General features: G+C 46.4%; 1 protein-coding gene across 3 annotated transcripts in view; it reads right to left on the bottom strand.

Annotated features, from left to right (window-relative positions):
• Positions 1 to 21,123, bottom strand: part of LOC137545445 (indolethylamine N-methyltransferase-like) — a 52,672-nt gene extending 31,549 nt beyond the window's left edge. For all 3 annotated transcript variants that reach the window (XR_011026040.1, XR_011026037.1, XR_011026036.1), the window contains exon 1: positions 21,083 to 21,123. The gene's annotated coding sequence lies outside the window, so the exon portion shown is untranslated. The remainder of the gene's footprint in view (positions 1 to 21,082) is intronic.
• Between the last annotated feature and the right edge of the window lie 2,187 nt (positions 21,124 to 23,310).

Consider the following 23,310-nt stretch of genomic DNA (forward strand, 5'->3'; position numbering starts at 1 on the left):
ATAACAGTATTGTGGCAGATTGGCAGCAGTGGGGGTTAGTTAAGGTTAGGTGTGGGTGGGGACCAATAAGGTTAAGCATGGAAGTTTTTTTTTAAGGGTTAGGCATGGGGGGAGGGGTTAAGGGTTAGGCATGGGGTGACGGATAGGAGTAGGGGGCATTTTTAAGGGTTAGGTGTGGAGGGGGAGACTTTAAGAGGGGAGGGGTCTAAATTTTACTGATATGCTACTATTAGCCGAAATCTGGCGCCCAAATTTCCTTGAGTCTTGACCCTTTTTTCATGCATGTGATTAGGCTTACTATACACCAGCGGTTCTAGATGTGCAGCCCTTGCTTTCAGGGGCATATAATGAAATGATTTGCATATCCAGGAGTGATGCATTATGGGACACCACAGGTGCTCACTTAGTCACTTTAACCACTTCACTACAGAGGGATTATTTCCCTTCTGTACCAAAGCAATTTTCCCCTTTCAGTGCTCCTTCCATCCATTCGCCTATAACTTTATTACTGCTTAAAGGGACACTTAAGCCAGAAAAAAAAATGAGTTTTACTCACCTGGTGCTTCTACCAGCCCCCTGCAGCAGTCATGTGCCCTCGCAGCTACTCACTAATCCTCTGGTCCCCCGCTGCCAGCTAGTTTCGTTTTTGCCGACAGGCCCGACAGGACTGGCCACACGTAGCTTTCTCAGCATTCCCGACTGTAATTAGCGCTATTGCGAGCCGCAACGCGTACAACGTACGCGTTGTTGTCCGCAATAGCGCTAATTACAGTCGGGAAAGCTACGCGTGACCAGTCCTGTCAGCAAAAACTAATCTAGCTGGCAGCGGGGGACCAGAGGATTAGTGAGTAGCTGCGAGGGCACAGGACTGCGACAGGGGGCTGGTAGAAGCCCCAGGTGAGTAAAACTCATTTTTTTTCTGCCTTAAGTATCCCTTTAATACTTATCACAACAAAATGATCTACAGTATATTTTGTTTTGGATTTTTTTTGCCATTAATAAGGCTTTCTTTGGGTGGTACATTTTGCTAAGAATTATTTTATTCTAAATGCATTTAACGGGAAAAATAAGAAAAAATGAAAAAAAGCATTATTTGCCAGATTACAGCAATTATAGTTTTAAAATAATACATGCTACCATAATTAAAACCCACACATTTTATTTGTCCATTTGTCCCAGTTAATAAAACATTTAAAATATTTCCTTAGGGACAATGTCCTCAATTCACTAAGCTTATCTCCTGTCTTTAATAACATTTTTAGAGTGGTCACCATGGTGATGAGGCATGTCGTATTCAGGATACATTTTACGGGGCTGGGAAAAAAGGGCGCAGGCAGCTAGTGGACAAAAAGAGCGCCGCCATTCACTCCCATAATAAATATTGTTTAATGGGCGCCGTTTATCGTTTAACTGTGCTTGTGATGATTTACATTTAGAAAATGCACCCGTGATGAATAACATTTATAAAAATACTAAACATATTTAACCTATTTAACTAAAACATTATTTAACATTTTATCCCTTACTGTTTGTAAAACATTATTATTCACAAAATAAAGCAATCAGTATGTAACTTTAACCACTTGAGGACCTAGGGCTTTCTACCTTTTTTTCCATTCAGACCACTGCAGCTTTCACGGTTTATTGCTCGCTCATACAACCTACCACCTAAATGAATTTTGGCTCCTTTTCTTGTCACTAATAAAGCTTTCTTTTGGTGCTATTTGATTGCTCTTGCGATTTTTACTTTTTATTATATTCATCAAAAAAGACATGAATTTTGGCAAAAAAATGATTTTTTTAACTTTCTGTGCTGACATTTTTCAAATAAAGTAAAATTTCTGTATACATGCAGGGCGAAAAATGTGGACAAACATGTTTTGGATAAAAAAAACCCCATTCAGTGTATATATATTGGTTTGGGTAAAAGTTATAGCGTTTACAAACTATGGTGCAAAAAGTGAATTTTCCCATTTTCAAGCATCTATGACTTTTCTGACCCCCTGTCATGTTTCATGAGGGGCTAGAATTCCAGGATAGTATAAATACCCCCCAAATGACCACATTTTGGAAAGAAGACATCCCGAAGTATTCACTGAGAGGCATAATGAGTTCATAGAAGATATTATTTTTTGTCACAAGTAAGCGGAAAATGACACTTTGTGACAAAAAAAAAAAGTTTCCATTTCTTCTAACTTGCGACAAAAAAAAAAATGAAATCTGCCACGGACTCACCATGCCCCTCTCTGAATACCTTGAAGGGTCTACTTTCCAAAATGGGTCATTTGTGGGGTGTGTTTACTGTCCTGACATTTTGGGGGGTGCTAAATTGTAAGCACCCCTGTAAAGCCTAAAGGTGCTCATTGAACTTTGGACCCCTTAGCGCAGTTAGGCTGCAAAAAAGTGCCACACATGTGGTATTGCCATACCCTGGAGAAGTAGTATAATGTGTTTTGGGGTGTATTTTTACACATACCCATGCTGGGTGGGAGAAATATCTCTGTAAATGACAATTTTTTAATTTTTTTTTACACACAATTGTCCATTTACAGAGAGATTTCTCCCACTCAGCATTGGTATGTGTAAAAATACACCCCAAAACACATTATACTACTTCTCCTGAGTACGGCGATACCACATGTGTGGCACATTTTTGCACCCTAACTGCACTAAAGGGCCCAAAGTCCAATGAGTACCTTTAGGATTTCACAGGTCATTTTGAGAAATTTCGTTTCAAGACTACTCCTCACGGTTTAGGGCCCCTAAAATGCCAGGGCAGTATAGGAACCCCACAAATGACCCCATTTTAGAAAGAAGACACCCCAAGGTATTCCGTTAGGAGTATGGTGAGTTCATAGAAGATTTTATTATTTGTCACAAGTTAGCGGAAAATGACACTTTGTGAAAAAACACAATTAAAATCAATTTCCGCTAACTTGTGACAAAAAATAAAATCTTCTATGAACTCGCTATACTACTAACGGAATACCTTGGGGTGTCTTCTTTCTAAAATGGGGTCATTTGTGGGGTTCCTATACTGCCCTGGCATTTTAGGGGCCCTAAACCGTGAGGAGTAGTCTTGAAACGAAATTTCTCAAAATGACCCGTGAAATCCTAAAGGTACTCATTGGACTTTGGACCCTTTAGCGCAGTTAGGGTACAAAAAAGTGCCACACATGTGGTATCGCCGTACTCGGGAGAAGTAGTACAATGTGTTTTAGGGTGTATTTTTACACATACCCATGCTGGGTGGGAGAAATGCCTCTGTAAATGAACAATTGTGTGTAAAAAAAATCAAAAGATTGTCATTTACAGAGGTATTTCTCCCACCCAGCATGGGTATGTGTAAAAATACACCCCAAAACACATTATACTACTTCTCCCGAGTACGGCGATACCAAGGGGCCCAAAGTCCAATGAGTACCTTTAGGATTTCACAGGTCATTTTTGTTTCAAGACTACTCCTCACGGTTTAGGGCCCCTAAAATGCCAGGGCAGTATAGGAACCCCACTAATGACCCCATTTTAGAAAGAAGACACCCCAAGGTATTCCGTTAGGAGTATGGTGAGTTCATAGAAGTTTTTATTTTTTTGTCACAAGTTAGCGGAAATTGATTTTAATTGTTTTTTTTCACAAAGTGTCATTTTCCGCTAACTTGTGACAAAAAATACAATCTTCTATGAACTCACCATACTCCGTACGGAATACCTTTGGGTGTCTTCTTTCTAGAATGGGGGTCATTTGTGGGGTTCCTATACTGCCCTGGCATTTTAGGGGCCCTAAACCGTGAGGAGTAGTCTTGAAACCAAATGTCGCAAAATGACCTGTGAAATCCTAAAGGTACTCATTGGACTTTGGGCCCCTTAGCGTACTTAGGGTGTAAAAAAGTGCCACACATGTGGTACCGCCGTACTCAGGAGAAGTAGTATAATGCGTTTTGGGGTGTATGTTTACACATACCCATGCTAAGTGGGAGAAATATCTCTGTAAATGACAATTGTTTGATTTTTTTACACACAATTGTCCATTTACATAGAAATTTCTCCCACCCAGCATGGGTATGTGTAAAAATACACCCCAAAACACATTATACTACTTTTCCTGAGTACGGCGGTACCACATGTGTGACACTTTTTTGCAGCCTAGGTGCGCTAAGGGGCCCAACGACCTATTCACAGGTCATTTTGAGGCATTTGTTTTCTAGACTACTCCTCGCGGTTTAGGGCCCCTAAAATGCCAGGGCAGTATAGGAACCCCACAAGTGACCCCATTTTAGAAAGAAGACACCCCAAGGTATTCCGTTAGGTGTATGGCCAGTTCATAGAAGATTTTATTTTTTGTCACAAGTTAGCGGAAAATGACACTTTGTGAAAAAACACAATTAAAATCAATTTCCGCTAACTTGTGACAAAAAATAAAATCTTCTATGAACTCGCTATACTACTAACGGAATACCTTGCGGTGTCTTCTTTCTAAAATGGGGACATTTGTGGGGTTCCTATACTGCCCTGGCATTTTAGGGGCCCTAAACCGTGAGGAGTAGTCTTGAAACGAAATTTCTCAAAATGACCTGTGAAATCCTAAAGGTACTCATTGGACTTTGGACCCTTTAGCGCAGTTAGGGTGCAAAAAAGTGCCACACATGTGGTATCGCCGTACTCGGGAGAAGTAGTACAATGTGTTTTGGGGTGTATTTTTACACATACCCATGCTGGGTGGGAGAAATACCTCTGTAAATGAACAATTGTGTGTAAAAAAAATCAAAAGATTGTTGTTTACAGAGGTATTTCTCCCACCCAGCATGGGTATGTGTAAAAATACACCCCAAAACACATTATACTACTTCTCCCGAGTACGGCGATACCACATGTGTGGCACTTTTTTGCACCCTAACTGCACTAAGGGGCCCAAAGTCCAATGAGTACTTTTAGGATTTCACAGGTCATTTTTGTTTCAAGACTACTCCTCACGGTTTAGGGCCCCTAAAATGCCAGGGCAGTATAGGAACCCCACTAATGACCCCATTTTAGAAAGAAGACACCCCAAGGTATTCCGTTAGGAGTATGGTGAGTTCATAGAAGTTTTTATTTTTTTGTCACAAGTTAGCGGAAATTGATTTTAATTGTTTTTTTTCACAAAGTGCCATTTTCCGCTAACTTGTGACAAAAAATACAATCTTCTATGAACTCACCATACTCCGTACGAAATACCTTTGGGTGTCTTCTTTCTAGAATGGGGTCATTTGTGGGGTTCCTATACTGCCCTGGCATTTTAGGGGCCCTAAACCGTGAGGAGTAGTCTTGAAACCAAATGTCGCAAAATGACCTGTGAAATCCTAAAGGTACTCATTGGACTTTGGGCCCCTTAGCGTACTTAGGGTGTAAAAAAGTGCCACACATGTGGTACCACCGTACTCAGGAGAAGTAGTATAATGCGTTTTGGGGTGTATTTTTACACATACCCATGCTAAGTGGGAGAAATATCTCTGTAAATGACAATTGTTTGATTTTTTTACACACAATTGTCCATTTACATAGAAATTTCTCCCACCCAGCATGAGTATGTGTAAAAATACACCCCAAAACACATTATACTACTTTTCCTGAGTATGGCGGTACCACATGTGTGACACTTTTTTGCAGCCTAGGTGCGCTAAGGGGCCCAACGTCCTATTCACAGGTCATTTTAAAGCATTTGTTTTCTAGACTACTCCTCGCGGTTTAGGGCCCCTAAAATGCCAGGGCAGTATAGGAACCCCACAAGTGACCCCATTTTAGAAAGAAGACACCCCAAGGTATTCCGTTAGGTGTATGGCGAGTTCATAGAAGATTTTATTTTTTGTCACAAGTTAGTGAAAAATGACACTTTGTGAAAAAAAACCAATAAAAATCAATTTCCGCTAACTTTTGACAAAAAAATAAAATCTTCTATGAACTCGTCATACACCTAACAGAATACCTTGGGGTGTCTTTTTTTCTAAAATGGGGTCACTTGTGGGGTTCCTATACCGCCCTGGCATTTTACGGACCCAAAACCATGAGTAGTCTGGAAACCAAATGTCTCAAAATGACTGTTCAGGGGTATAAGCATCTGCAAATTTTGATGACAGGTGGTCTATGAGGGGGCAAATTTTGTGGAACCGGTCATAAGCAGGGTGGCCTTTTAGATGACAGGTTGTATTGGGCCTGATCTGATGGATAGGAGTGCTAGGGGGGTGACAGGAGGTGATTGATGGGTGTCTCAGGGGGTGGTTAGAGGGGAAAATAGATGCAATCAATGCACTGGGGAGGTGATCGGAAGGGGGTCTGAGGGGGATCTGAGGGTTTGGCCGAGTGATCAGGAGCACACATGGGGCAAATTAGGGCCTGATCTGATGGGTAGGTGTGCTAGGGGGTGACAGGAGGTGATTGATGGGTGTCTCAAGGTGTGATTAGAGGGGGGAATAGATGCAAGCAATGCACTGGCGAGGTGATCAGGGCTGGGGTCTGAGGGCATTCTGAGGGTGTGGGCGGGTGATTGAGTGCCCTAGGGGCAGATAGGGGTCTAATCTGATAGGTAGCAGTGACAGGGGGTGATTGATGGGTAATTAGTGGGTGTTTAGGGTAGAGAACAGATGTAAACACTGCACTTGGGAGGTGATCGGACGTCGGATCTGCGGGCGATCTATTGGTGTGGGTGGGTGATCAGATTGCCCGCAAGGGGCAGGTTAGGGGCTGATTGATAGGTGGCAGTGACAGGGGGTGATTGATGGGTGGCAGTGACAGGGGGTGATTGATGGGTGATTGATAGGTGATTGACAGGTAATCAGTGGGTTATTACAGGGGAGAACAAATGTAAATATTGCACTGGCGAATTGATAAGGGGGGGTCTGAGGGCAATCTGAGCGTGTAGGCGGGTGATTGGGTGCCCGCAAGGGGCAGATTAGGGTCTGATCTGATGGGTAACAGTGACAGGTGGTGATAGGGGGTGATTGATAGGTGATTGATGGGTAATTAGTGGGTGTTTAGAGGAGAGAATAGATGTAAACACTGCGCTTGGGTGGTGATCTGATGTCGGATCTGCGGGCGATCTATTGGTGTGGGTGGGTGATCAGTTTGCCCGCAAGGGGCAGGTTAGGGGCTGATTGATGGGTGGCAGTGACAGGGGGTGATTGATGGGTGGCAGTGACAGGGGGTGATTGATGGGTGATTGACAGGTGATCAGTGGGTTATTACAGGGAAGGACAGATGTAAATAATGCCCTGGCGAATTGATAAGGGGGGGTCTGAGGGCAATCTGAGCGTGTAGGCGGGTGATTGGGTGCCCGCAAAGGGGCAGATTAGGGTCTGATCTGATGGGTAACAGTGACAGGTGGTGATAGGGGGTGATTGATGGGTGATTGATGGGTAATTAGTGGGTGTTTAGAGGAGTGAATAGATGTAAACGCTGCGCTTGGGTGGTGATCTGATGTCGGATCTGCGGGCGATCTATTGGTGTGGGTGGGTGATCAGATTGCCCGCAAGGGGCAGGTTAGGGGCTGATTGTTGGGTGGCAGTGACAGGGGGTGATTGATGGGTGATAGGTGATTGGCAGGTGATTGACAGGTGATCAGTGGGTTATTACAGGGAAGCAGTGGTGCTCAGCAGAGCTCGAATATTCGAGCTCTTTTTCAGCTATTCGAGCTCGGTATTCGAGCTCCGAATAGCTGGAGCTATTCGAATGGGCTATTTGAGTGAACTCGAAAGTCCATTCACTATTCGCGCTATTCGAGCTAACAGCGCTATTCGAGCTCGAATACCGAGCTCGAATAGCGTCATTGCCCAGATTGATGTCCTTAGAGCCAATCAGAGGGCTCCCAGGCCCTCTGACGGCAGCCAATCACAGAGGGGGACCCTGGCCAGCCCGTACCCTATAAATAGCGGCCGCCATGTTCCGTTTTTCCGTCCTTGCCTGACTTTGCACAGAGAGAGATCTGCTCCTTTGTGCTTTGGCTTAGCAAGAGCTTTATTGTGGTCAATCACCTAGCGTTTTTGCTCACATACACCTCCTATATACATCTATATTGTTGTTAGTTAGATAGACATTGTATTTTAGTTAGTAGCTTTTGTGTTACATAGAGAGAGACAGCTGCTGCAGGCTTACAGCTTTAGGCCTCAGGGCCTGCCTGTGTGGGCAGCTGTTCTCTCCTGTCCTCTGTTTATTTCTCATCTATACCAGTATTTCTGCTGTCCTTTACTACTGATTGATTGTATTTTGTATTGTAGTTATATACTGTAACTGTACTAGGACACTCACTGTCACTGTTCATAGGCTAGCTCCTGCGTGTGCGTGCACTCACTGTCTGTGTACACACACTCTATTTCCTTCTGATTACTACTGATTGTAACTGCTAGTTGTACTTCCTGACTGTTACTACTTACTTACTGTACTAGGGACACTCAGTCACTGTTCATAGGCTAGCTCCTGCGCGTGTTTGCGCATGCGTGCACTCACTGTCTGTAGTGTACACACACTCTATTTCCTTGTGATTACTACTGATTATTGTAACTGCTAGTTGTACTTGCTGACTGTTACTACTTACTTACTGTACTAGGGACACTCACTCAGTCACTGTTCATAGGCTAGCTCCTGCGCGTGTTTGCGCGTGCGTGCACTCACTGTCTGTAGTGTACACACACTCTATTTCCTTGTGATTACTACTTATTATTGTAACTTCTAGTTGTACTTCCTGACTGTTACTACTTACTTACTGTACTAGGGACACTCACTCAGTCTCTGTTCATAGGCTAGCTCCTGCGCGTGTTTGCGCGTGCGTGCACTCACTGTCTGTAGTGTACACACACTCTATTTCCTTGTGATTACTACTGATTATTGTAACTGCTAGTTGTACTTCCTGACTGTTACTACTTACTTACTGTACTAGGGACACTCACTCAGTCAGTGTTCATAGGCTAGCTCCTGCGCGTGTTTGCGCATGCATGCACTCACTGTCTGTAGTGTACACACACTCTATTTCCTTGTGATTACTACTTATTATTGTAACTTGTAGTTGTACTTCCTGACTGTTACTACTTACTTACTGTACTAGGGACACTCACTCAGTCAGTGTTCATAGGCTAGCTCCTGCGCGTGTTTGCGCGTGCGTGCACTCACTGTCTGTAGTGTACACACACTCTATTTCCTTGTGATTACTACTTATTATTGTAACTTCTAGTTGTACTTCCTGACTGTTACTACTTACTTACTGTATTAGGGACACTCACTCAGTCTCTGTTCATAGGCTAGCTCCTGCGCGTGTTTGTGCATGCGTGCACTCACTGTCTGTAGTGTACACACACTCTATTTCCTTGTGATTACTACTTATTATTGTAACTTCTAGTTGTACTTCCTGACTGTTACTACTTACTTACTGTACTAGGGACACTCACTCAGTCTCTGTTCATAGGCTAGCTCCTGCGCGTGTTTGCGCGTGCGTGCACTCACTGTCTGTAGTGTACACACACTCTATTTCCTTGTGATTACTACTGATTATTGTAACTGCTAGTTGTACTTCCTGACTGTTACTACTTACTTACTGTACTAGGGACACTCACTCAGTCAGTGTTCTTAGGCTAGCTCCTGCGCGTGTTTGCGTGTGCGTGCACTCACTGTTTGTAGTGTACACACACTCTATTTCCTTGTGATTACTACTTATTATTGTAACTTCTAGTTGTACTTCCTGACTGTTACTACTTACTTACTGTACTAGGGACACTCACTCAGTCTCTGTTCATAGGCTAGCTCCTGCGCGTGTTTGCGCGTGCGTGCACTCACTGTCTGTAGTGTACACACACTCTATTTCCTTGTGATTACTACTGATTATTGTAACTGCTAGTTGTACTTCCTGACTGTTACTACTTACTTACTGTACTAGGGACACTCACTCAGTCAGTGTTCATAGGCTAGCTCCTGCGCGTGTTTGCGCGTGCGTGCACTCACTGTCTGTAGTGTACACACACTCCATTTCCTTGTGATTACTACTGATTATTGTAACTGCTAGTTGTACTTCCTGACTGTTACTACTTACTTACTGTACTAGACACTCACTCAGTCACCTCACCCACCAACCCACTCCATTAAAGTACCCCACTTTTCACCCGCCCTTTTTAAAAAACTTTTATGTTTACGCCCAAAACATCGAAGATGTCTGGAAGTGGCAGCCAGCGCGGTTTGGGCAAGGGGAAGGGCAGCAAGGGAATCAGGAGGAGAGGGAGCAGCATTGTGGCAAGCCGCGGGCGCGGCCGCGCCACCATGCACAGTTCCGCAGCAGCAGCAGCATCAGTGGCTAACATTCCTCCTATAGCCACTGGCCGTGGACGCCTTGGGCGCCGCCCAGCAGGAGCATCTGCAACTCACGCTGCAGAGACACAGCAGCAGCAGCGTGTAGCACCTGCTCCGATTTTCCTCCAGCCGGGTCGGAAACGTCCCATTGAGGAAAAGGATGCAGACACTGTGGTGCAACTGATGACGGAGGATGAGCAGCCCGCCATCAGCTCTACATCCGAGGCCTCCACCCTCACCACCACCACCCCTGTTCGCAGCAGCCGCCCAGCAGGGCCTGGGGAGGAGGCCAGTTCACCGTCAGTCGCCGACCTGTCACTCAGCAGTCTTTTTACCCCAGGCACCATCAGAGAGGAGTTTGGGGGGTCATCATCCCAGCAGGACATGTTTCAGGAGGGGGAGGATGATGATGACACGGTGACAGACAGAGACTGGGTGCCACCAGCTCCAGGGGATGTCGTCATCAGCAGCTCTGAGGAGGAGGAGGAGAATGCGCTTGTGGGCCTTGCAAGGAGGCGCATCATTGCAAGCATTGGCAGCAGTAGGCAGGTCCCGCAGCCTGCTGGTGTCTCAGGCTCAGCAGCAGCAGCATCTGCCAGTACCACCACCAGCCGCACCCAAGCCCCCCCCCCCCCCCCCCCAACCACCACAGGGAGACAGGCAGCAGCGGTTCCATGCCGTAGGGGGTTGTTTTTGTCACCAATCTGGCGATTTTTCACCATGCCCACAGTGTACAGCAAGTACGCCACTTGCAACCACTGTCAGCGGAAGTTGAGCAGAGGTGCAGACCCCTTAAAGTTCAGCACCAGCTCGCTCATCAACCACCTTGCTGCGAAACATTTCCACCAGCATGAGGAGTTCCAGAGGCTGAAGGCTTCTGGTGCTGGCAGTGGCACCACGCTCATCACTGCACAGCCTTCAGCAGCAGCAGCAGCAGCAGCAACAGCAGCCACCCGCCCTCCTGCTCCTCCAGCAGCACCAGCAGGAGTGCGGAAACGCACTGCTCCTCCCCCCTCTGCAACTCCTGCCACCGACACTGAGGCCTGTTCTGGCAGCCAGTCCTCAGTGGCCTCCTCTGCTGTGTCCGCTGATTCCCATGCCAGCAAAAGGCCACGCCAGAGCCTTTTGAGCGAGTCCTTCCAGGGGGTGGTTAGGGCTCTGCCTCCCAGCAGCTGTCGCGTGCGGCAGCTGAACGGCTTGCTGGCACGGGCCATGTGCTCCCAACTCCTGCCGTACACGCTCGTGCAGGAGGGGAGCGACATGCGTGCGCTGCTTGCTTGTGCAGCCCCAGACTGGCAGCTCCCCAGCAGACACTTCTTCGCCCGCAAGGCCATTCCTGCACTGCACCGCTTTGTGATGGCCAATGTGGAGCGAGGGCTGGAGCACGTGGTTGGTGAAAGGGTCCACGTCACCATGGACTCCTGGAGCAGCCGCTTCGGGACAGGCCGCTACCTGTCCTTCACTGTCCACTGGGTCAGCTTGGTGGAAGGGGGTGAGGATGGGAGAGCAGCAGCGGGCACAGCAGCAGCAGCAACACAGTGGGTGGTACCACCCCGCAGGGTCAGGGGAACTGCAGCAGGTTCCTCCGATCCTCTGCCATCCTCCGGCACACCTGGCCAAACCCCCCGCCTCAGCAGCAGCGTGAAGGCCCGCCACTGCCAAGCGCTGCTGCACTTGGTCAGCCTTGGGAAGACCAAGCTGACGGCAACCCATGTGTTGGCCAAACTCCAGGAGCAGGAGAGGATTTGGCTGACCCCCAGAGGCCTCAGAGTCGGAGAGGTGGTGGCCGACAATGGGGCCAATCTGGTTGCCGCAATAGACAGGGGAAACCTGACCCACATCCCCTGTCTTGCCCACGTGCTGAACCTGGTGGTGCAGAAGTTCTTGCGCACCTACCAGGGGATGGGCGAACTGCTGGAAACGGCAAGGAACGTTGTGCGTCACTTCCGGCGCTCGGCTGCAGCCTGTGCGAGCCTGGAAGACGTGCAAAAGGAGCTGGAGCTGCCACGCCATCGGCTGATCCTTGACGTTCCGACTCGCTGGAACTCCACCCTGGCGATGTTGGAGCGTCTGGTTGAACAGAAGCACGCTGTCAACCAGTACCTTGCCCTGGCCACTGTTTCCGCCGCTCAGAGAAGGGACAAGACCAGCAACATCCCGTCCATCGTCCCCGATGATGACTGGAGGCACATGCAGCAGGTGTGCTTAGTGCTGGCTCCCTTTCTGCAGGCCACTAACATGGTGAGCAGGGACCCTGCTATGGTCTGCGAGTGGGTGCCCCTGGTTTGTCTGCTGAACAGGGCCCTCGATGCTTTGCTGGAACAGGGAGCGGCAGCCTTGGACCAGCAGGAGCGTCATGCAGCTGCACAGTCCACCTCTGAGGGGGAGGAGGAGGAGGACTTGGTGGAGGACCCTGACCTTGCTGCTGATGAGGGGGATCAGCACAGCGCAGCTGAGTTGGTGCGGGGGTGGAGAGAGGATGAGGCGGCAGAGGAGGAGGATGAGGACAGCAGCACTGCCATTGATGTGCCAGCACACGTGGCCCGCCTCTTCCCAATGGCAGCGCACATGCTGGCGTGCCTGCGCAGGGACCCCAGAGTGATCCAGATGAAGCAGAGGGAGGAGATCTGGATCAGCATGATGTTGGACCCACGCCTCAAGGGGAAGTTGAGCCAGTTCCTGACGCCTGCAGGAGGAGACCCAGCGCAACAAATAAGGAGCTTGCAGCAGGCCCTTGTTGAGCTCTTGGAGGAAGCCCTCCCCCAGCCTTCCACCCCCACTGTCCAGCCAGCACAGAGGCAGCAGCAGGTGCCTGCATCCAGCAGCAAGCGCCCCACAGACCTGCTGTCTCTCAGCAACGAGCTCTACAGGACTGTAGAGGCTCCGGCAGCAGTGACTAGAGAGGAGGTGCATGCAGCAGCATCCTCCTCCGGTCACAGCCAGCGCCTGACCCGTATGGTGGCTGACTACATGGGGTCCTACAGCGGGCTTGACAGCGATTCCCCTGTTGATCCCATGGAGTATTGGGTCAAGCGCCTGGAGATTTGGAGCGAGCTGGCGCAGTACGCCCTGGAAGTGCTGTCCTGCCCCCCTTCCAGCGTGCTGTCCGAGCGCTGCTTCAGTGCAGCTGGTGGCGTGGTCACCGAGAAATGCTCACGTCTGTCTCACGAGTCTGTGGACAGACTGACGTTTCTCAAGATGAACCAGGCGTGGGTGGAAGGCGAGTTCCTGGCCCCTGTTGTCGGCGAGAGGGGGACATGAACTGGCTGCCGGAACTTAGAACCATCGTTAATGTGCCTTACCACCCTTTACCACCTCCTGGCTCCTGCTCACTAAGCCAGCCTGGTTCACTTTGACTATTACGTCACCTGCCGCCACACATTTTACACCTACAGTGGGCTGCTGTGTACTGCCCTTCTGCTGTCTGTCTGTGTTTCCCACTGCCAGGGTACACAGAATTACCTTCTGCTGCCACTTTGCCACCAGCTATTACGTCAAAAAATAGCTATATCTGTGTAATTGGTTGTAAAACCAAAACTACAAAACCATAAAAAAAAAAAAAGGTTTAATTTTTCAGAGGTGCCCGGGTTGAAAACTGTGTTGTCCCAGTTGTGTATTGGACACGATGTGGGCTGCACGACCGCTGTCTGGGACCTCCTGCCTGCTGTGTTTATTTACAGCCCTGGTATAACCGCTAGGTACCAGGGCTATTATGTCACGCTGCCTGCCTGCTGCCACACTCACACTACTCCTCCATTCCTCCTGCTGCTGCTGTCTGTCTGTGTTTCCCACTGCCAAGGTACACAGAATTACCTTCTGCTGCCACTCTGCCACCAGCTATTACGTCAAACAATAGCTGCTCACATAATTACTCCTCCATTCCTCCTGCTGCTGCTGCTGTCTGTCTGTGTTTCCCACTGCCAGGGTACACAGATTTACCTTCTGCTGCCACTCTGCCACCAGCTATTACGTCAAAAAATAGCTATATCTGTGTAATTGGTTGTAAAACCAAAACTACAAAACCATTAAAAAAAAAAAGGTTTAATTTTTCAGAGGTGCCCGGGTTGAAAACTGTGTTGTCCCAGTTGTGTATTGGACACGATGTGGGCTGCACGACCGCTGTCTGGGACCTCCTGCCTGCTGTGTTTATTTACAGCCCTGGTATCACCGCTAGGTACCAGGGCTATTATGTCACGCTGCCTACCTGCTGCCACACTCACACTACTCCTCCATTCCTCCTGCTGATGCTGCTGTCTGTCTGTGTTTCCCACTGCCAGGGTACACAGAAGAATTACATTCTGCTGCCACTCTGCCACCAGCTATTACGTCAAACAATAGCTATATATCTGTGTAATTTGTTTTACAAACAAAACCAAAAAAACATAAAAAAAAAAGGTTTAATTTTTCAGAGGTGCCCGGGTTGAAAACTGTGTTGTCCCAGTTGTGTATTGGACACGATGTGGGCTGCACGACTGCTGTCTGGGACCTCCTGCCTGCTGTGTTTATTTACAGCCCTGGTATCACCGCTAGGTACCAGGGCTATTATGTCACGCTGCCTGCCTCATTGACTGCCTGCTGCCACACACTCATCCTCCTCCTCCTGCTGCTGAATTTACCTCCTGCTGTCTGTGTTTCCCACTGCCAGGGTACACAGATTTGACTTCTGCTGCCACTCTGCCACCAGCTATTACGTCACAAAATAGCTATATCTGTGTAATTGGTTGTAAAACCAAAACTACAAAACCATAAAAAAAAAAAAAAAAAAAAAGGTTTAATTTTTCAGAGGTGCCCGGGTTGAAAACTGTGTTGTCCCAGTTGTGTATTGGACACGATGTGGGCTGCACGACCGCTGTCTGGGACCTCCTGCCTGCTGTGTTTATTTACAGCCCTGGTATCACCGCTAGGTACCAGGGCTATTATGTCACGCTGCCTGCCTGCTGCCACACTCACACTACTCCTCCATTCCTCCTGCTGCTGCTGTCTGTCTGTGTTTCCCACTGCCAGGGTACACAGAATTACATTCTGCTGCCACTCTGCCACCAGCTATTACGTCAAACAATAGCTGCTCACATTACTCCTCCATTCCTCCTGCTGCTGCTGCTGTCGGTCTGTGTTTCCCACTGCCAGGGTACACAGAAGAATTACATTCTGCTGCCACTCTGCCACCAGCTATTACGTCAAACAATAGCTATATATCTGTGTAATTTGTTTTACAAACAAAACCAAAAAAAATTTTAAAAAAAAGGTTTAATTTTTCAGAGGTGCCCGGGTTGAAAACTGTGTTGTCCCAGTTGTGTATTGGACACGATGTGGGCTGCACGACCGCTGTCTGGGACCTCCTGCCTGCTGTGTTTATTTACAGCCCTGGTATCACCGCTAGGTACCAGGGCTATTATGTCACGCTGCCTGCCTCATTGACTGCCTGCTGCCACACACTCATCCTCCTCCTCCTGCTGCTGAATTTACCTCCTGCTGTCTGTGTGTTTCCACTGCCAGGGAGCACATACAATGGCGCTTCCAACATGCGTGCGCCACCAGCTATTTGTTACGCTCAAAAATAGCTGCATTTCTTTAAAAAAAAAAATATAAAAGAGGAATAAGTGAAGAAGAAGAAGACGATATAGAAAAAGAAGAAGAAGAAGAAGGAGAAGAAGGAGAAGAAGGAGAAGAAGAAGAAGAAGAAGAAGATGAAGAAGAAGATGAAGAAGAAGATGAAGAAGAAGATGAAGAAGAAGATGAAGAAGATGATGAAGAAGATGAAGAAGAAGAAGATGAAGATGAAGAAGATGAAGAAGATGAAGAAGATGAAGAAGAAGAAGAAGATGAAGAAGAAGATGAAGAAGAAGAAGAAGACAACATAGAAGAAGAAGATATAGAAGAAGATATAGAAGAAGAAGATATAGAAGAAGAAGATATAGAAGAAGAAGAAGAAGATATAGAAGATAAAGAAGAAGAAGAAGAAGAAGAAGAAGAAGAAGAAGAAGTATATACAGTACTGAACAAAATTCTGGACACAACTTCTCTTTCCACCTTTTTTTTTTCTTTTTTAAAGGAACATCCCCACATAATCACTTGCTGTTGTTACTTGGAAAAAAAGATGTTTCTTGCATCATTCACCCTCAAAACAAGTGTTGGAAGCTATTTAAGGCCAATTCGAATAGTCAGCTCGAATAATGAGCTCGAATACCGACTCGAATAGTGAGCTCGAAGTCCGAGGTCGAATCGAATAGTAAAAAATATTCGACTCGAATATTCGACTGAATTCGAATAATTTACTATTCGAATTCGACCAAACTCGAATAATAAAAAGGGGTATCTGAGCATCACTACAGGGAAGGACAGATGTAATTAATGCACTGGCGAATTGATAAGGGGGGGGGGGGGGGGGGGGTCTGAGGGCAATCCGAGCGTGTGGGCGGGTGATTGGGTGCCCGCAAGGGGCAGATTAGGGTCTGATCTGATAGGTAACAGTGACAGGTGGTGATAGGGGGTGATTGATGGGTGATTGATGGGTAATTAGTGGGTGCTTAGAGAAGATAACAGATGTAAACAATACATTTGGGAGGTAATCTGACGGCGGGTTTGCGGGCGATCTAATGGTGTGGGTGGGTGATCAGATTGCCCGCAAGGGGCAGGTTAGGGGCTAATTGATGGGTGGCAGTGACAGGGGGTGATTGATGGGTGATAGGTGATTGGCAGGTGATTGACAGGTGATCAGTGGGTTATTACAGGGAAGAACAGATGTAATTAATGCACTGGTGAATTGATAAGGGGGGGTCAGAGGGCAATCTGAGCGTGTGGGCGGGTGATTGGGTGCCCGCAAGGGGCAGATTAGGGTCTGATCTGATAGGTAAAAGTGACAGGTGGTGATAGGGGGTGATTGATGGGTGATTGATGGGTAATTAGTGGGTGTTTAGAGGAGAGAATAGATGTAAACAATGGATTTGGGAGGTGATCTGACGTCGGATCTGCGGGCGATCTATTGGTGTGGGGGGGTGATCAGATTGCCCGCAAGGGGCAGGTTAGGGGCTGATTGATGGGTGGCAGTGACAGGGGGTGATTGACGGGTGATTGACAGGTGATTGACAGGTGATCAGGGGGGCTAGATGCATACAGTACATGGGGGGGGGGGGTCTGGGGAGAATCTGAGGGGTGGGGGGGTGATCAGGAGGGAGCAGGGGGCAGGGGGGGGGATAAAAAAAAATAGCGTTGACAGATAGTGACAGGGAGTGATTGATGGGTGATTAGGGGGGTGATTGGGTGCAAACAGGGTTCTGGGGGGTGGGCAGGGGGGGGGGTCTGATGGGTGCTGTGGGCGATCTGGGGCAGGGGGGGGGGAAATCAGTGTGCTTGGTGCAGACTAGGGTGGCTGCAGCCTGCCCTGGTGGTCCCTCGGACACTGGGACCACCAGGGCAGGAGGCAGCCTGTATAATACACTTTGTAAACATTACAAAGTGTATTATACACTTTGTATGCGGCGATCGTCGGGTTAACATCCCGGATGACGCGATCGCTCAGCCCATGCCCCTACAAGGACCGCCGCCATTTGTCTATACGGCGGTCCTTGCGGGGTCCACTTCCCGGCCGCCTCTGTGCGTTAGGCGGTCGGGAAGTGGTTAAATTGCAATATATTTTTTACAGTCATTATTTCTAAAACATTATTATCCACATAATAAAGCGATTACTAAGGGGGGTGGTTAGGGTTAGGCACCACCAGGGGGGTCTTAGGTTTAGGCATCACCAGGGGGGGGGTCTTAGGTTTAGGCACCACTAGGGGGGGGTCTTAGGTTTAGGCACCACCAGGGGGGTCTTAGGTTTAGGCACCACCAGGGGGGTCTTAGGTTTAGGCACCACCAGGGGAGTCTTAGGTTTAGGCACCACCAGGGGGGTCTTAGGTTTAGGCACCACCAGGAGGGTCTTAGGTTTAGGCACCACCAGGGGGGTCTTAGGTTTAGGCACCACCAGGGGGGTCTTAGGTTTAGACACCACCAGGGGGGTCTTAGGTTTAGGCACCACCAGGGGAGTCTTAGGTTTATGCACCACCAGTGGGGTCTTAGGTTTAGGCACCACCAGGGGGGTCTTAGGTTTAGGCACCAGCAGGGGAGTCTTAGGTTTAGGCACCACCAGGGGGGTCTAGGGGTTAGGGATAGGTACAGGGAGGGTTGTGTGTGAGAGTAGGGTTAGGTATAGTTTTAGTAAAATTTTAGTAATACTTACTAATGTTTTACAGCACTTATTACGAACGTAGTTATATTTATATCATCGTTATAAACAATATTTTCAGATTTTATTATAAGAAGAAACGATAAATGAAGGTTAATCACAATAATATACAATTATAACGATTTAACATATATTATCGTTTTTTTAACAAACGTAATCATAAGTTTCACTTTTGAAACACAGAAGATTAACGTTTTCAATATTGCCGATTTCATACACATTATTTAATGATTTATAGATTTGTAAAACATTATTTGTACACTAAATACAAAACAATATTATCGTTTACACGCCGCGCCCTTTTTTCCCGACGCCCTTTTTGTACGTACGCACATTTTACCTCAGGCAAACCTAAAGTTAACTCTTCTGTCTTTAAGTTAACTCTTCAATCCTTAAAATAACTCCAGAGTTAAAGGCAGGCTGTTTATTAACTGCGTGTGAAACTAACTACAGCGGAGGTAAATTAACTACAGAGGAGGTAAATTAACTACAGAAGAGGTAAATTAACTACAGAGGAGGTAACTTAAGGAATGTAGAGATACGATAACTCTCTCACTGTGTGGAGGTAAGTTTTCTCTTGCCTTATTATCTCCAGCATGATCTTAGTGAATTGAGGCCATTGTATGGCGCCACTATGCTATTTGGAAATAAAGGTGCATTTTTTCAATTTTGCGTCCATCACTAATTACAAGCCCATAATTACAAAAATAACATTAAAATACTCTCTTGAAATGCATATTAAAAAGTTCAGTCCCTAAGGTAACTATTTATGTATGTTTTGTATTTGTCTTTTTTTTATATGCATATACTTTATTTAGGAATCTAGGGTAGAGTGTGGGAGGTAAGGGGTTAATTTTTTTTTTGTATAACAAAATGTATTGGTTTTCAAATTTTCCATCCATTGCACATATAATAGAAGGGGTTAATTTTAAATATATATGTGGGTCTTTTTATTAAAATAAATGTATGTATGTGTAGTTTTACAATTTGGCCACAAGATGTCCTTGCGCATTATTTCCTGTTATCAGTACGCAAGCAGGAAGTAATGCATGGACGTGCTACTTCAGTCTTATTAATGCTGGCAATCATTGACAAGGGGACTTAGATTAATGAATGGAACTGCGTTCCCATACATTGATCTCCCCTGTAACGGGCAGTGGCGAGAACAAGTGCAAGAGTGAGCGATCTGCCTCAATAGACGAATATCTACATCCCTGTGCAGGAACTGAAGTCCTTTGCAATATTGATATACAGTCTCAAACTGGTTAAGCTGAATTATCGCAAATACTTTCTGTTTTAAGAAAGTATCTTTCTAACTTTCTGTTACATTTAGAATTGCTTTTTAATAGATTGTTTTTTGGTCTCTTTTAGCCCTTTCACCCTGACCCTAGCCCCCCTGATCACTGTGAGCTGTGTGGGTTTTAACACATAGGGAGGGATGCAAAAGATAAACTTATTCGTCTATTAGCAATCCCACTTCCTCGTCATTCTTCAGAAACTGATACTACACTTCTTCTTAGCAAAATGTAATTTGCATTTGCACTAATTTGTGTTTCAATCCCTCTATATACTGTACCGTATATTTACACTGCACTAGATCAGCTCATAGTCTATACGCAGAACTGTTGAAATAGACAATGCATTTTTCTGGATATTCACTGCTGATAGTCCTCTTCTCTGTCTATGGTGAGAATTGTGTAATAACTAAATTACTAACTGCCAAATACCACAGGTTAGATCTAGTATATAGTGTAAAATAAAGCACACAGGACCCAGATCAAAAACCAGAGTGCAACCAGATGGCAAAAGTCCGCTTGTCAATATGTCAAGAGAGAGCGGCAGTGCACATCCAGGTAAAAGACTTTTATTTCCAAAAGTTCAAAAGGACATCAATCCATCACAGCATCTGCCAGGAGAGGTACATTGTACATACAAGTGCAGAGGTCGACACATGTTTCGCACCTATATGGTGGTGCTTCCTCAGGTTTGTAGAATAAAGATAGTTGTTTTTTTATTTACCTGGATGTGCTCTGCCACTCTCTCTTTACGTACCACAGGCTGGGTCTATGCATTTTCTGTGGTAATTGTCTGTAGCTAAAGTTTTGAAATGTACTGTTTTTCCCTCAATATAAAGATTCCAGTGGAGAGATCGTGATGACTCAGACTCCAGACTTTATCTTAGTGTCTCCTGAAGATACAGTCACCCTGAACTGCCAGTCCAGCTCTGACGTTGGCTACAGCTTTCACTGGTACCAGGTGAAGCCTGGGCAGCCTCCACAGCTGGTGTGCTACTATGCAGAAGACCGTCAAGTTGGATGCAGAGGAAGGTTCAGTGGCGGAGGAAGAGGAACACATTTTAGACTTGTAATCAGTGGAGTAAAAGCAGAAGATGCTGCTGATTACTACTGTGTTCAGATGGCTGCATTTCCTTACACGGTGATATACATCTGTACAAAAACCTTCAATACATGACTAGCTAGACGGTTGTTAAAGGGGAACTTCAAACAGCATCAAAAAGTTGGTTAATTAAAGCTACATATATTTGCAAATTATTTTTACCTGATAAAGTCTTTTGTGATTGCTTCAGGTGACAGTTTAACTGTGTTCACTAAACAGATGTGCTCACTGCTCACCATCAACCAACCTATTCCGTCCCATGGAGTGAGGAATGAGGAGAGTGAGCAGGAGTATTCCTTCTGCATTTTACAGCAGCAACTAAAATAGCACTCATCTGCATATTATATGAATTGATCTGCTCTCTCTCCTGTTGGCCCTCAGTCTCATTTTGGCAAATCAACAAAATGTGTGTTCTCATGGGCGTCCACAGAAAATTTTCCAAGAGGGGGGGCACCGGGGAAATGGGCGTGTTCATGGACCAGAGTGTGGGTGTGGTCATGGGTGGAGCCAAATTTACATGAATTTAGCAATGGTGGGACATTAGACTAGGACTAAGGAAGGGATTAGATTGTGACCGCCTCCGGCACGGTGACAGGTGCCCCTCAGTTTAGGTAGTGAGTGACAGGGACCCCTCCAGTTTAGGTAAAGACAGGGACCCCTCCCAGTTTAGTGACAGGAACTCCCCCCAGTTTAGGTAAAGACAGGGACCCCCCATGTTTAGTAATAGGGATGTTTAGGTGGTGAAAGGTGCCCCCCAGTTTTAGGTAATGACAGCGACCGCCCCACCCAACTCACCGTGATGTGGCAGCCCTCAGATCAGCGCCGTCCGTCTGCTGTGTCCCATCCGTCACCGCTGCCTCAGACCTCCAATCAGTCGGTGACTGACCAGTGAGAAGCGGGCACATAGTAACCCCTGTGGACACCGCACTGCATATGTGGAAGTGACATATGATGTCACTTCCGCATATCAGTGCGATGTTTGCAAGGTACTAGCGCCCGCTTCGTACTGGTCACCGGCTGATCGGAGGTCTGATGCTGCCTGTTACATGATAGGCAGCAGGGATGGACAAACTGTTTGTCTGATGGCCGGAGGGGGCGGCTGCCCCATTTTGCCCCTATGTACGGATGCCCATGTGTGTTATTAACTCCTGTCAGGCCGGCTCATCTGCTTCTGCCCTCAGGGGCTCATGCCTCCTCTGCCTCTGCACATCTCAGTGATGCTGTTCATCTTTCCTGCATAATGCTGAATATAATTCATGTGAAATGACTAAACATAATTGAATAGGCTGTATATATGTGTGTGGTGCCAAGTGCTACTCCTGCCTGGTGAGGCTAGAGCCTCCCACACTGCAGGAGGACAGGAGGACTGTAATGGACCTGGTGTTGGTGGATTACTAGGGTCTACTAACTAAGTAATATATCTAAAGTTGTCCAATCCACTAATGATAAAATTTGCCAAACAATCGTTTATTAACAATTCTTCATATGAACAATTCAAAATGATTGTTTGGGACCACTAATGGACAAATATCTCCTAACCAATCCGATCACACTGACGGCATCGAACTGAAAATCGGATGGATTTGATTTATCTGATTGGACTGGTTAGATTCTTGTCTATTAGTGGTCAAAAACGATAATTTCACAAAACGATCGTTCAAATGCAGAAACAGTTGAAAATGATAGCTTGGCAATTTGTATCGTTAAGGGTTAATGCTATTTTGTAAGGTTTAAGTAATGTTTATTCAATTGTATCCGCTCATAGTTATTACATTAATGGTTACTCCCCCTCATCCCAAAAAGGAAAGGCCATGGTTTGTTAATTGCTTTAAAGCACACCTGAAGTGATAGGAATATGGAGGCTGACATATTTATTTCCTTTTCAACAATGCAGACTGCCTCTAATTTTCTGTAGACCCGAAACAAGCAGTGCAGATCATATGTCTCTGACTGAACCACTACAGCAACCAAAGAGATCAGCAGGACTGCCAGGCAACCGGTATTGTTTAAACAGAAAGTAAATATGGCAGCCTCCATACTCGTCTTAGTTCAGGTGTCCTTTAAATGTCAGTGTTATGCATGGTAATGACTAGTAAATAGGCAACGTTTATCTGTGTGCTCACCTACATTCCCATTAATTCTGTGACTATAAGTCTTCCCTTATTTCCTCACAATCCTAGTCAACCACTATGCAGCATTTAGAAGACACAAAGTAAGAAAACATATAGTGGCATTCAAATGTTTTTTAAAGCCCAATTCCACAAATATATACTGTATATATATATATATATCCTACTAATATAATAAATGGGAAAGTTCGGATGTTTGGACGTTTGTTACTCGATCACGCAAAAATGGCTGAACGGATTTGAATGAAATTTGGCACACAC

Source organism: Hyperolius riggenbachi, chromosome 1 (assembly GCF_040937935.1).
Source record: "Hyperolius riggenbachi isolate aHypRig1 chromosome 1, aHypRig1.pri, whole genome shotgun sequence".
NCBI lineage: Eukaryota > Metazoa > Chordata > Amphibia > Anura > Hyperoliidae > Hyperolius > Hyperolius riggenbachi.